The following is a 12,443-nucleotide window of genomic DNA, read 5'->3' on the forward strand; positions in this document are numbered from 1 at the left end:
GAATTTTGGTGTGATAAATTATTTATTACTAGTTACTGTATGCTTTTAAGAATATTTTAAAAATATAATTTATTCAGCATTTAAAATTCTTTTTTCCGAGTAATTAGGATCAAATGTCTCATCAGCCCTAATACCCTAATAAAGAGCTTTTTGAAATGTGTGGCATAACCTCCATTTGATAAAAAGAAAAAAAAAATCTAGGTTAGTAATTAGACTAAGAAATAGTCTCATCATAACATTTACTACATTGTTTAAATCCATGTAGCTCATTATCCATTCTGTGGCCCTACTCATGTTTCTCAGAATTTTTTTTTTTTAATTGAACCCATTCTAAGAAGATGAGAGAATTAGGACACTATTGTTTTATGTCAGCTACTGTTGACCTAAATTGACATGGGATTCAAGACTTGATCCACCTAGCCTGGAAAAATATGACCAAGTATTTGAGCACACATTTCTTCCTTAAAATGAAGATGAAAATATTTTTCAGAACTGTTCTAAAAAATAAATGGAAAAGCTAAAAGAACTAATTTACACATATTTATTAGGCAGTGACCACACATTAGGTCATGTGATGGTTAATTTAACTAAAACATTCGCTCTTCTTGGATCTTGAACATGCCAGCTTTTGGACAGGACCTATACCATTGGCCCTCCTGGTCCTCAGGCCTTTGGACTCAGACTGGCCCTAAACCATTGGATATTCTGGGTCTCCAGTTTGCTGACTCACTCTGCAAATCTTGGGAATTATCTGTTTGCATAATCACATAATCCTTCTATGTCTCTCTTTTTTTTTTTTTTGGTTAGATTTTATTTATTTATTTGACATACCGAGAGAGATCACAAGTAGGCAGAGAGGCAGGCAGAGAGGGGGAAGCAGGTTCCCTGCTGACTAGAGTCTGATGCGGGGCTCGATCCCAGGACCCTGAGATCATGACCTGAGCCGAAGGCAGAGGCTTAACCCTCTGAGCCACCCAGGCACCCCCACTTCTATGTCTCTCCTTATGAGATTATATAGAATATACATCCTATCATTCTGTTTCTCTGGAGAATGTTGACTAATAGAGGCCACAAGCTAAGCACCAGGGTGTGCCTATACGTATGACACAGCTCCTGCCACCGAGGAGTTTGTCATTTAATGAGTTTATGAAAGTGTATTTTTCATAATTTTAGTTTTCTTTTCCTTTAGGTGTGCTGACTAAATGTGAGTATGGAGGGCCATTAAAATATTAGAAATGCAGGAAAAGTTAACATTGTTCCTCTTAGTTACATAACTAAGTTTATGTAACTGTAACTTAGTTACAGCGTTTTTTAGCACTTAGGTATTATAAATAGGGAAAATGAAGGATGATGGACAAAGAATTACAGAAGAATGTGGCTTCCCAGGCTAATACCAATGGACTACTGACAATGAAATGGGAAGACACAGGGTTTGATACAGATAAAACATTTCTTGACTAAAGAAAGTGAGAGAGGTAAATCACAGTTTTTTGTTGTTGTTGTTGTTGTTTGTTTTGTTTTGTTTTTTCTAATCTGGCAATAATAAGCAAATACTCTACCCCTGAACTCCATACACTAGAATGTTGCAAAACCCAAATCTCTGTCCCTAGATCCCATTAATTTGAATAAAACGGATTATTAGAACAGGCTATCTAAGCAGATTAAGGCTCCTAAATACCTTGAACTGTAGTTTTGAAAGGAAGTGAAAGAGGTTTACTCTCCAGACCCCAGAGCTTCCCTAAAGCCTACTACAGAAACACAGCTCTTTCCATTGTGTTATTAATTCTCATACATCTTATCTACATTTTCCAGCTGAATGGTCTTTGCTTTGATTGTGTCTTCTGTCTTATTTGTCCCGATGAGACATTATTTTAAGGGTGTTTTCCCCTCTTCTATAAAAACAATTAGGAAAATATTATTTCTAAATCGTAACAAACACTAACTTGGCGTTTCATTTAATTCAACATTTAGTAGCATCTCCCAGCTGACTTCCTACGCAATGAAAAGAAAGAAAATGCCATAGTAAAGAGAAGCAGCTGTTTCTTCTAACATTACGTGTCTTATAAATGCCTTCTTGTGAGTAAAATGTAATCATCCCTTTTATTTCTGAAGGTAGGGGAGATCAGCTCCAAATAATGACAATCAGAAACAGAGGTGACTGACAATCTACTTCAAACAATAGGGATATATGTATGACCCGCAGTTCCCCGTTCCTCAATTCTTCTTTGGAAGAAAATAAAGGGAAGTTGGTTATAATAACAATCATCTTCTTTCAAGTGAGGATCTCAGATTTTGAAAAGTTCTTCTTTAGAATGTCAGCACTGATGAATGGGTTCAGATTGTCCAAGCTATTTGCAATTGATATTGCAAGAAAGTTTTAACGATGGGGAAATCGGTTTGTGTCAAAGCAACTGAGGCCATTAGTGAGTACCATTTTCTCCATCTGTCAAACAAATAGCACTGAACATCTTCGGAACAGCTGTTCAAATTAACATAAGCTCACAGGCCTGAGGCCGAAATATGTAATTTGGCTGACCCTAATAGTAACTGTGCCTTACCAAGTGAGTGCTCTTGAAAACACATTTTGTCACTGCTTCTGGCCTTCTTTTGAACATTTATGCCATTTTTCTGCTTTTGCAACTTGGGATGGTATTCTTTTATTTATACGTTTTCTTTAATTTATTACCAGCTCTCATTTAGACCCAAAGCCCGTGTTTGCAACCTCTGTTCATCATCATGGCTTAGGCTAAACCATGTGCTAGATTTTTTAAAATTCACTTTTTCCTAGAATAGAAACTCAAATTGCCTGAAGTGAAAGTTGGCATATTGGCTTCTTGGGAATGTTTACTCAAGGTGCATATACTCTATTCTCAAGTCTTATATAGAAAACCAAAGGAAAACCATCTGAGGAGCAAAAATCAGGAAAAAAAAAAAAAAAAAAAGCCTACGGCATCAGTCCTGAGCTATCTTTTACCATCTCCTGTTGGGTTTCACTCTAGCTCTTGGGGCGGGGGGGGCTCTCTCTCTCTCTCTTCCTCCCTCCCTCCCTCTGTGGGGACAACCTATGAAGACCATGAATCTAAAAAGATAAGACACCTTGAGAGTGAAGACAGAAAGCAAGGCAAGGTGGGAAGAGAAGAAATAGGGAAGAATTCCAAGAGAGCCTAAAGATCCAAAGCTTTTATGTTTTCCCATAAACAAATCAATCACATTTACAACTCTAGACCCCTGAGAAGGGTTTTACATTGCTCCAGTACTTACAGTGAAGTTGGAAATACCCAATGTTTGGGTTCCAGGGACAAAGAAGAATTATTTAGAATTCGAGGCAATTTATGTTGGGCATCTTTAGTAATTAGTGTTATAGCGGCTAAATAAATCAATGTATTTGTATTTGTAGTAGAACAGTTAAGCAAAATAGGTCAATATGCTTATGCTACTTGTAGGAAATTTATGTTGAAAGAATAATCTTTAAATAGATACAGTGATGACTTCCAAATTGATTTCTAGCATCGCCCTGTCCTCTCTTAAAGAAAAATTGCACTGGTCTGTTAAACCAGGGCAGGGAAGACTTTATTCAAGGCTCTTGCTGCAGGCCAGCTGTGTTTGCTAACTTACACTTGTCAAGTTTAGGCTCCTGCCCTCCCACAGAGACTGAGAGATGGGGTCACTGTCTTTCTTGATGATTTCATTTCAAAAGGATGGTGACCAGGTCCTGGAGAAAGACATTTGGGGTTGTAAATTTCACAAGAGGTGGGAGGAGATTTACGTCTCAAAGGGGCAGGGAAGGAATTGGCAATTCCAAGTTTTCTAAAGAAAATGCAGCTGAGAAAAGGAGCTTCTCATCAGGAAGAAACCGGTCTTAAACTTAGTCAAGCTGAGGGAAACTTTAAGACTGGGTTGGCTACCCTGTAACTGTGACTGTGTCTCAGCATTACCGTTGAATGTCTCACTGACATCTAAAACAACACGTACAAACTGATCTCCTCCAAGTCCTCTTCTGCAAAACCATTCCTTCTGTAGACTCCCAGCCTTAGTAATAATAATCTCATTAAAATCTTAGCGTCATCCTGGTCTCCTTTTAAATACTTTTTTTTTTAAATTTTATTTATTTATTTATTTGACAGAAATCACAAGTAGGCAGAGAGGCCGGCAGAGAGAGAGGGGGAAGCAGGCTCCCTGATGAGCAGAGAGCCTGATGCGGGGCTCAATTCCAGGACCATGAGATCATGACCCTAGCCAAAGGCAGAGGCTTTAACCCACTGAGCCACCCAGGCGCCCCGTGGTCTCCCCCCCTTTTTTTTTTTTTTTTTTTTAAAGATTTTGTTTATTTATTTGACAGAGATCACAAGTAGGCAGAGAGGCAGGCAGAGAGAGAGAGAGTGGAGGAAGCAGGCTCCCTGCTGAAGCAGAGAGCCTGATGTGGGTCTCGATTCCAGGACCCTGGGATCATGACCTGAGTGGAAAGCAGAAGCTTTAACCCACTGAACCACCCAGGTGCCCCCTGTGGTCTCCTTTTAAAAAGCATCCAGAAACCCACAATTTCTCACCATCTCTACTGCCCCACATATTGATTATTAAAATAGGTCAAGTGGCCTCCCTGCTTCTGATTTTGTCCCCTGTCCCTTTCATTTAGAAGGCAGACTGAGCCCTTTGTGAGCATAAGCCTGATTATGTTAACTCCTTTTTTAAAACCTTCCAATGGCTTCCATCTCATTCAGGACATAATTCAAAATTCTCACAGTGACATCCGATGCCCTACTTACCTCACCCCACTTATTTCTCTGAGATTTTCTCCTATAGCTCACTCTCCCCTCTGCCCTTCTTCAGCCACACTGGCCTCCTTGCTATTTCAGGAGCATGCCAGGACCTGGTCACTTGCTCGTCCCTCTAACCAGAATACCTTCTCAAGATATCCTGATGGTTTTCTTCTTCCCAAGCTTTAGGATCTACTCAGATGTGCCTTTCTCAGTGAAGGTTTCCATACCACAGTATCTAAATCATGACCCTCTTATACCCCCTATTCCCTTATTTTTCTCCCTAACATTAATTGCTATGTAGATTACTGTGTGTTACTTTTGTCCTATTTATTACGTCTCTCTCATCTAGACCCTACACTCCGTGTTGACTGCTGTATCCCTGTTGCTTAATATAAGACCTGACATATGTTAGATGCTCTGTAAATATCTATTGAATATTGAATGAATTACTGTCTCTAACACACATGGACACACACAGAAATAGAAAATTCAGAATAAATGTGTGTCTTCAGCATCATTTGCACCTCCTTCTAAATTCTTCCCTGTATCCCTTTCCCAGTAAAGTCTAGGTTAGAGTCTACCAATAAAAAACATTCAAGCAAGATTTGGGGAGCAAAAGAGAAACCATTATTCTCTTTCCTCAGCTGTATTGGGCCAACTGGTGGGGACGGAGCAGACATGAGGTGTGTGCCCCTTCCTGGGCATTCTCTTATGACTCATCTCTTCTAGAATCTAGATAGTAGCCTCCTCACCTCTTGAAAGCCCATTCCTGTTTTTCCTGACCTGTAACCCTTTAACTCTTTCAGTGGTTTGATAATTCCCACCCCCCTTTATTAAATCCTTTCCTGTCTACTTTTGCTTACCATACCAAACTCTGAATAATACTCCAAATTTATAAGTAGGAATGTATCCACACTCCTACATCAAAAAATACACGATTAAAAAGTCTTCAGCTACAATCATGACTCTGTTCCCCAGTCTGATCTTTTGCTTCTGCCTTTAGTTCTGTCATTTAATTATCTCCCAGAAAGACTGCACCCCTTCTGTTAGAATCAGCAGTTTAAGGGAAATGCTTATAACTTTACCGAGTGCTCTCACTCTTTTTTATCTTTACTGATTTGATAAGTCAAAACTGGTATATTTTTTAAAAATCTTGTCATTTAGCTTATGGTTTGTACTTATTCAGAATATGTATATTTTTATGGCATTCATGGGCATTTTTTTTGTGGTTTTAAAAAAAGACCATTTTTTAAAAAAGATTTTATTTATTTGACAAAGAGATCCCAAGTGGGCAGAGCAGCAGGCAGAGAGAGAGGGGGAAGCAGGCTCCCTGCTGAGCAGAGAGCCCGATGTGGGACTCCATCCCAGGATCCTGAGATCATGACCTGAATCGAAGGCAGAGGCTTAACCCACTGAGCCACCCAGGCGCCCCCAAAAGACCATTTTTTGTAGGTTTTTTTTCCCTATATTTTCTCTCTCATTTGAAATACCAGCAGTATTTTTCTCTAAATATATGAATATTTTTATTCTACTTCCAAACTTTCAGTTCAAGTGAATTAAACTGAGTATATATTCTGTTGCTAATTCCAGTCTGTTTCAATTCCTCTTACACTGTAGTTTATATTCGTTTCTGAAAATACAGGATCTCCTTCATGATTTTATTTTTCCAGCTTCTGCCATGCTTGCTATTATCCAAGGGTGTAAGGACCTTTATTTGAACTGCCTAAACTTTTCTTTCAAATTGGATTAAAACTGCAATATTGGTAAGGACATTGGGAAGATTACAGGTAATAATTTTAAGTCTCTTCAGTATTGCTTTTATTCACTTTTTGTCTTAATGTTACATTATGTTTTTGAAGAGCCACATTTTGATTTTACAACTCTTTTTTCTTTTTCTACTTTTTTTTAAATTCAATGAACTAGCATATAGTACATCATCTTCAGATGTAGTGCCCAGTGATTGATTAGTTGTGTATAACACCCAGTGCTCATCACATCATGTGCCCTCCTTAATCACCCAGTTACCCCATTCCCCCACCCATCTCCCCTTCTGCAACAATCCTCAGTTTGTTTCCCAGAGTCAAGAGTCTCTCATGGTTTGTCTCCCTCTCTGATTTCTTCCCATTCTCCCTTCACCTATGGTCCTCTGCACTATTTCTTGTATTCCAAATATGAGTGAAACCATATGATAATTGTCTTTCTCTGATTGATTTATTTCACTTAGCATAATACCCTCTAGTTCCATCCATGTTGATGCAAATGGTAGGTATCCATCCTTTCTGATGGCTGAGTAATATTCCACTGTGTGTATAAACCATATCTTCTTCATCCATTCATCTGTTGAAGGACATCTCAGCTCCTTCCACAGTTTGGCTATTGTGGGCATTGCTGCTATGAATGTTGGGGTATGTGTGCCCCTCCTTTTCACTACATCTGTAACTTTGGGATAAATACCCAGTAGTGCAATTGCTGGGTTGTAGGGTAGCTCTATTTTTAACTTCTTGAGGAACCTCCATGCTGTTTTCCGGAGTGGCTGCACCAGCTTGCATTCCCACCAACAGTGTAAGAGGTTTCCCTTTTCTTCACATCCTTGCTAACATTTGTTACTTTGTGTCTTGTTCATTTTAGCCATTCTAACTGGTTCCATGCTCATGGATTGGAAGATTTAAACATTGTTAAAATGTCTTTGCTGTCCAGAGGAATCTACACATTCAGTGTGATCCTTATTAAAATACCATTGACATTTTTCACAGAGCTGGAACAAATAATCCTAAAATTTGAATGGAACCAGAAAAGACCCTTAATAGCCAGGGGAATGTTGAAAAAGAAAACCAAAGCTGGGGACACCCCAATGCCTGACTTCAAGCTCTATTACAAAGCTGTGATCATCAAGACAACATGGCACTGGTACAGAAACAGACACAAGGATCAATGGAACAGAACAGAGAGCCGAGAAATGGATCCTCAACTTTATGGTCAACTGATCTTTGACAAAGCAGGAAAAAATATCCAATGGGAAAAAGACAGCCTCCTCAATAAATGGTGGTGGGAAAATTGGACAGCCACATATAGAACAATGAAACTGGATCTACTTCCTTTCTCTAAAAAACAATAACAACAACAACAAAACTATTCATTCTTACATTCATAGTTTCATTCTGCTTTCTTTTTATTCTTTTGTTATTTTTTTTCTGTTTTTGTTTGATTTTGGATTTGGTTTTGTTTGTTTGTGTTTTAGTAGGCTCCAGGCCTGAGGTAGGGCTCCCCCTGAGATCACAAACCCCTTGCTCTACTGACTGAGCCAGCCCGGTCATTGCTTTCTCTAACTTACATTGTTGAATATATGTCTGAATCTATAAATATTTTTTTTAGTAATAAAAGCATATGACATGAATTATTTGGAAATAGGTTTGGATCATCCCTTACAATGTGACATGTAATTCTCATTATTGTTTTGTAAATATTTTGTAAGAACTCTTTTTTGTAATAATGTTCATAATTCCATCCCCATCTCTGATTTTATTCATTACACTGTGATCAGTTTCTCTTTTTAATTAGAGTGTGATCAGCTGATACTTCCTATAAAATTTCTACACCATGGGATATTTGGATATTTGCTTTGTGGCATACTATCTGGTCACATGTTATTGCAAAGGTCTTCATTTTCATGCACTTGTCTTTTACCTTTGTTTATGGTATGTTTCATAATATAAAGAATTTACTCTTTTTGTAGTTAAATCTGTCTGTCTTTTCTGGCTTCTGTGTTGTATGTCTTAGTGAACTTTAAGTGAAACCCCACAAAATTATAGAATCATATTTAACTCTGTCAATCTAGATTATTTATATCTTCTAAAACTGAGACTGCACATTTGCATCACCAAATTTCTTCTGCTCTTTGTTCACCCTGAGAATGAACTTCCTTTTTTCTTTATCTATAGAAACCTGCTGATTCCTTAAGATACATTTCAAAGCTTATCTCCTCTATAAATGTTTCCCAGTTTGCTTCCATTGTACAGTAAGAGGCACCTCTCCCTTTTCTGATTCCCACAGCACATTATTTGTACCTTTTCTGTGACATCTCATATTCTACCTCGAATTAAGATTAATTTAGTGTTTGTCTTTCCCTTATTTTGGATATATATTGCCTAAGCACAGAACTGTTTTTTTTTTTTTTTTTTTTTTTTTTTTTTAAGAAATACTTGAGAGAGAGCACATGAGCAGGAGCAGGGGGAGCGGCAGAGGGACAAGCAGGGTCCCCACTGAGTGCAGAGCCCAACTCAGGGGCTCGATCCCAGGACAGCGAGATCATGACCTGAACAGAAGCCAGATGCTTAACTGACTGAACCACCCAAGTGCCCCAGAATGGTTTTTTTATTCATGCTTGTTTTCTTTGGTATAAAATCTGACACAGATCAAAGTGGCTCTCCATTAATATTTACTATTCTCTGTTTTATTTTTATTTTTTTATTTTTAAATTTTTTTAAAGATTTTATTTATTTATTTGACAGACAGAGATCACAAGTAGGCAGAGAGGCAGGCAGAGAGAAAGGGGGAAGCAGGCTCTCTGCTGAGCAGAGAGCCCATGTGGGGCTCGATCCCAGGACCCCGGGATCATGACCCGAGCCAAAGGCAGAGGCTTTAACCCACTGAGCCACCCAGGCGCCCCTATTCTCTGTTTTATTTTTATTATTATTTTTTTAAATCTATTTATTTTGTTCTCTAATTGTTTTAGCATGGGAGAGAGACTTTCTCTGATAGAGAACCAAAGCCCTTGGCTCTGTTGAGGGTTGTTTGGACAGAAATGATGGTTATTTTGCCAACCTCAAATATCTATCCTGACTAACCCAGTGTACATTGAACTGCAGAGACCCAGGCATGCTCAGAAATGCTAGACAGACTTTTAACTTAATAGTTCAGAAAATAACATTACATTGTTTCTGTTTCATGTTACTGGGCTTGATGAGTAGGGTCCTCAGCTTCTGTTTCTAAGACGTCTGAATAAAAACATTGTTTATATGTAAAATGTCTCTAGAGGACTGGCTATTTCAGATCGAGTTCACCTAGAACATACTTCCTTTATATACAGCCCCTCCTCTGTTGGCCTCAGCAGTTTATCTGTGGAAAATAATCCTTGGGCTTGATTTTCATGGTATCCCCACAAAAGGTCCCTGAGAGGCTCTCTTTTTAAGACTCTGTCTGTGCCTTCCCCAGCTGTGATCTTTCAGGTAAGGCCAGCCTCTTTGCCAAATGTCGTGGTTTCTGCTTGGCCTTTAATAATTATTGTTTTGCATGAGGTTCTTTATTGAGCATCTTTACTGAAAGAACTATCTTCTGTTTGACCCCTTTGAGGATTTATTTCATCATTCACATGTGGAGAATGGACTTTTCTGTGAGAATGTTAGAGAACACTTGTGCCACTCTGACCTGTTCTCACATTCATACACCACGCACGCTCTCTCTCAAGGTTCCTATTTTTCATTTTATGTGTTAGGCCTTTCTAATAATGTACTGATCTTGATTGGCAATGGGCTCCTAGTCAATGTCATTGTCTTGGACTGAAGCACAGTTATTAGCTCTGTATGTCCTGGGTGGACAAAGAACACCCCTCGATCCCATAGCCATTGCCAAAAAGCAGGAGAATCGGTAGCACTAGAATTGTATGATTGATTTTTCAGTTGTGTTAGCTTTTCTTGCTTTAAATCCATTTCAGGAGTACAAGGAAATCTTACTGAAATTTATCATGTCTTACATGTGTTTTAGTTTGCTACAGTGGCCTTAGCAAAATGCCAAAGGTAGGGTGGTTTAAACAGAAATTTATTTTCTCATACTTCAGAGAGCTAGAAATCTGAGATCAAAGTGTCAGCAGGTTCGGTTTTTGCTGAGGCCTCTTTCCTTGGCTTGCAGATTGCCCCCTTCCCACTGAGTCCCCACATGGCCTTTTCTCTGTGTGCCTGCATCCCTGCTGTCTGTCACTTCTTATAAGGACACCAGTTATATTGACACCAAGTGACACCAAGAGGTCAATGAATATTTGAAATTAACAAAACTAAAATAAATATCTGCAATGAAAAAAAGAAGAAAAAATACTTTTTCCATGCTACCCAGGGAAGGGTCCATCCGGCATTGTTTTGCATTCCTGTTGTAACTTGAAGGAAAACTTTCACAATATCCACAGCCCTTGATGTCCTGCAAATGAAGAAGGAGGATGTCCTCAAATTCCTTGCAGCAGGAACCAATTTAGGTGGCAACAACCTTGACTTCTAAATGGAAGAGTCTTGGTATCTACAACATAAATCTGAGGGGAAGCTGGGAGAAGCTTCTGCTGGTAGCTCATGCCATTGTTGCCATTGAAAACCCAGCTGATGTTGGTGTCATATCTTCCAGGGATACTGGCCAGCAAGCTGTGCTGAAATTTGCTGCTGCTACTGGAGCCACTGCTGTTGCCAGCCTCTTAACTCCTGGAATGTGAGGATCCAGGCAGCCTTCTGGGAGCCCAGACTACTTGTGGTTATTGATCCCAGAGCTGACCACCAGCCTCTCACAGAGGCATCTCATGTTAACCTGCCTACCATAGCTCTGTGTAACACAGACTCTCCTCTGTGCTCTGTGGGCATTGCCATCCATTGCGACAACAAGGGAGCTCACTCAGTGGGTCTGTTGTGGTAGATGATGGTCAGGGAAGTTTTGCGCATGCGTGGCACCATTTCCTGTGAGCGCCCACAGGAGGTCATGCCTGATCTCTGCTTCTACAGAGATCCCAGAGAGATTGAAAAGAGGAGCAGACCGCTGCTGAAAAGGTTGTGACCCAGAAGGAGGAATTTCAGGGTGAATGGATGGCGTCTGCTCCTGAGTTCACGGCTAAAGTTGCAGACTGGTCTGAAGGCGTGCAGGTACCCTTGGTGCCTGTTCAGCAGTTCCCTACTGAAGACTGGAACACTCAGCTGGCCACCGAAGTCTGGTCAGCAGCTCCCACCACTCAGGCCACTCAGTGGGTCGTAGCAACCACTGAGTGGTCTCAAGCTGCTCTTCCACAGAGGCAAACAAAATGGAAATAAAGTTGTTGGAAAATAAACTGTTAAAAAAAGAAAGAAAAAGAAAAAAATTGGCACTAAGTTACTTGATACTCATAGGACGCCATTTAATCTTAATTATCCCTGCAAAGGCTTTATCTCCAAATACAGTCACATTCTATAGTATTAGGGGTTTAGACTTCATTATCTGAGTTTGGTGGGGGGGGCACCGATCAGTCTATAACACCAAGGCCAATGGGACTACTGTATAATGCTCTACTTAAAGAAGACAATATGTCTAGAGTGTCTAGTATGATTCCCAGCACATAATTAGGACTCAGTCATGAGTGAGAGGTGGTGGTGAGAGGTCCTTTCACTTCTTATATGATAGTGATTATTATTACTAGTATGTAGGTAAGCAAGGCCATACAAATACAAGTCTAAGGTAAAAGTCTTCTTCCAACTATGATGTCATTAAGCTCTAATCAGTGGCACTCTTATTTCAGACAATATTTGGTATCGCAAAATCCAAGCCAGTGAAAGGATTTGGACAGAATGGAAAAAAAGGCAGTTTAATAAACTGAACATTGTAGAGGCTTTGGAACAGGCAACCCGTGTTCAAACTCCAACTCTACAAAGTATTGGCTGAGTCACTTGAGGCAAGTCTGTTAATTTC

The 12,443-nt window shown here is 39.5% G+C and overlaps 1 pseudogene; it reads left to right on the forward strand.

Annotated features, from left to right (window-relative positions):
* The window catches only part of LOC116875966, a 135,264-nt pseudogene extending 123,452 nt beyond the window's left edge, over nucleotides 1-11,812 (forward strand).
* The last annotated feature ends 631 nt before the right edge of the window (nucleotides 11,813-12,443 follow it).

The sequence above is a fragment of the Lontra canadensis genome, unplaced genomic scaffold (assembly GCF_010015895.1).
Source record: "Lontra canadensis isolate GAN:19392208 unplaced genomic scaffold, GSC_riverotter_1.0 scaffold43, whole genome shotgun sequence".
Classification (NCBI taxonomy): Eukaryota; Metazoa; Chordata; class Mammalia; order Carnivora; family Mustelidae; genus Lontra; species Lontra canadensis.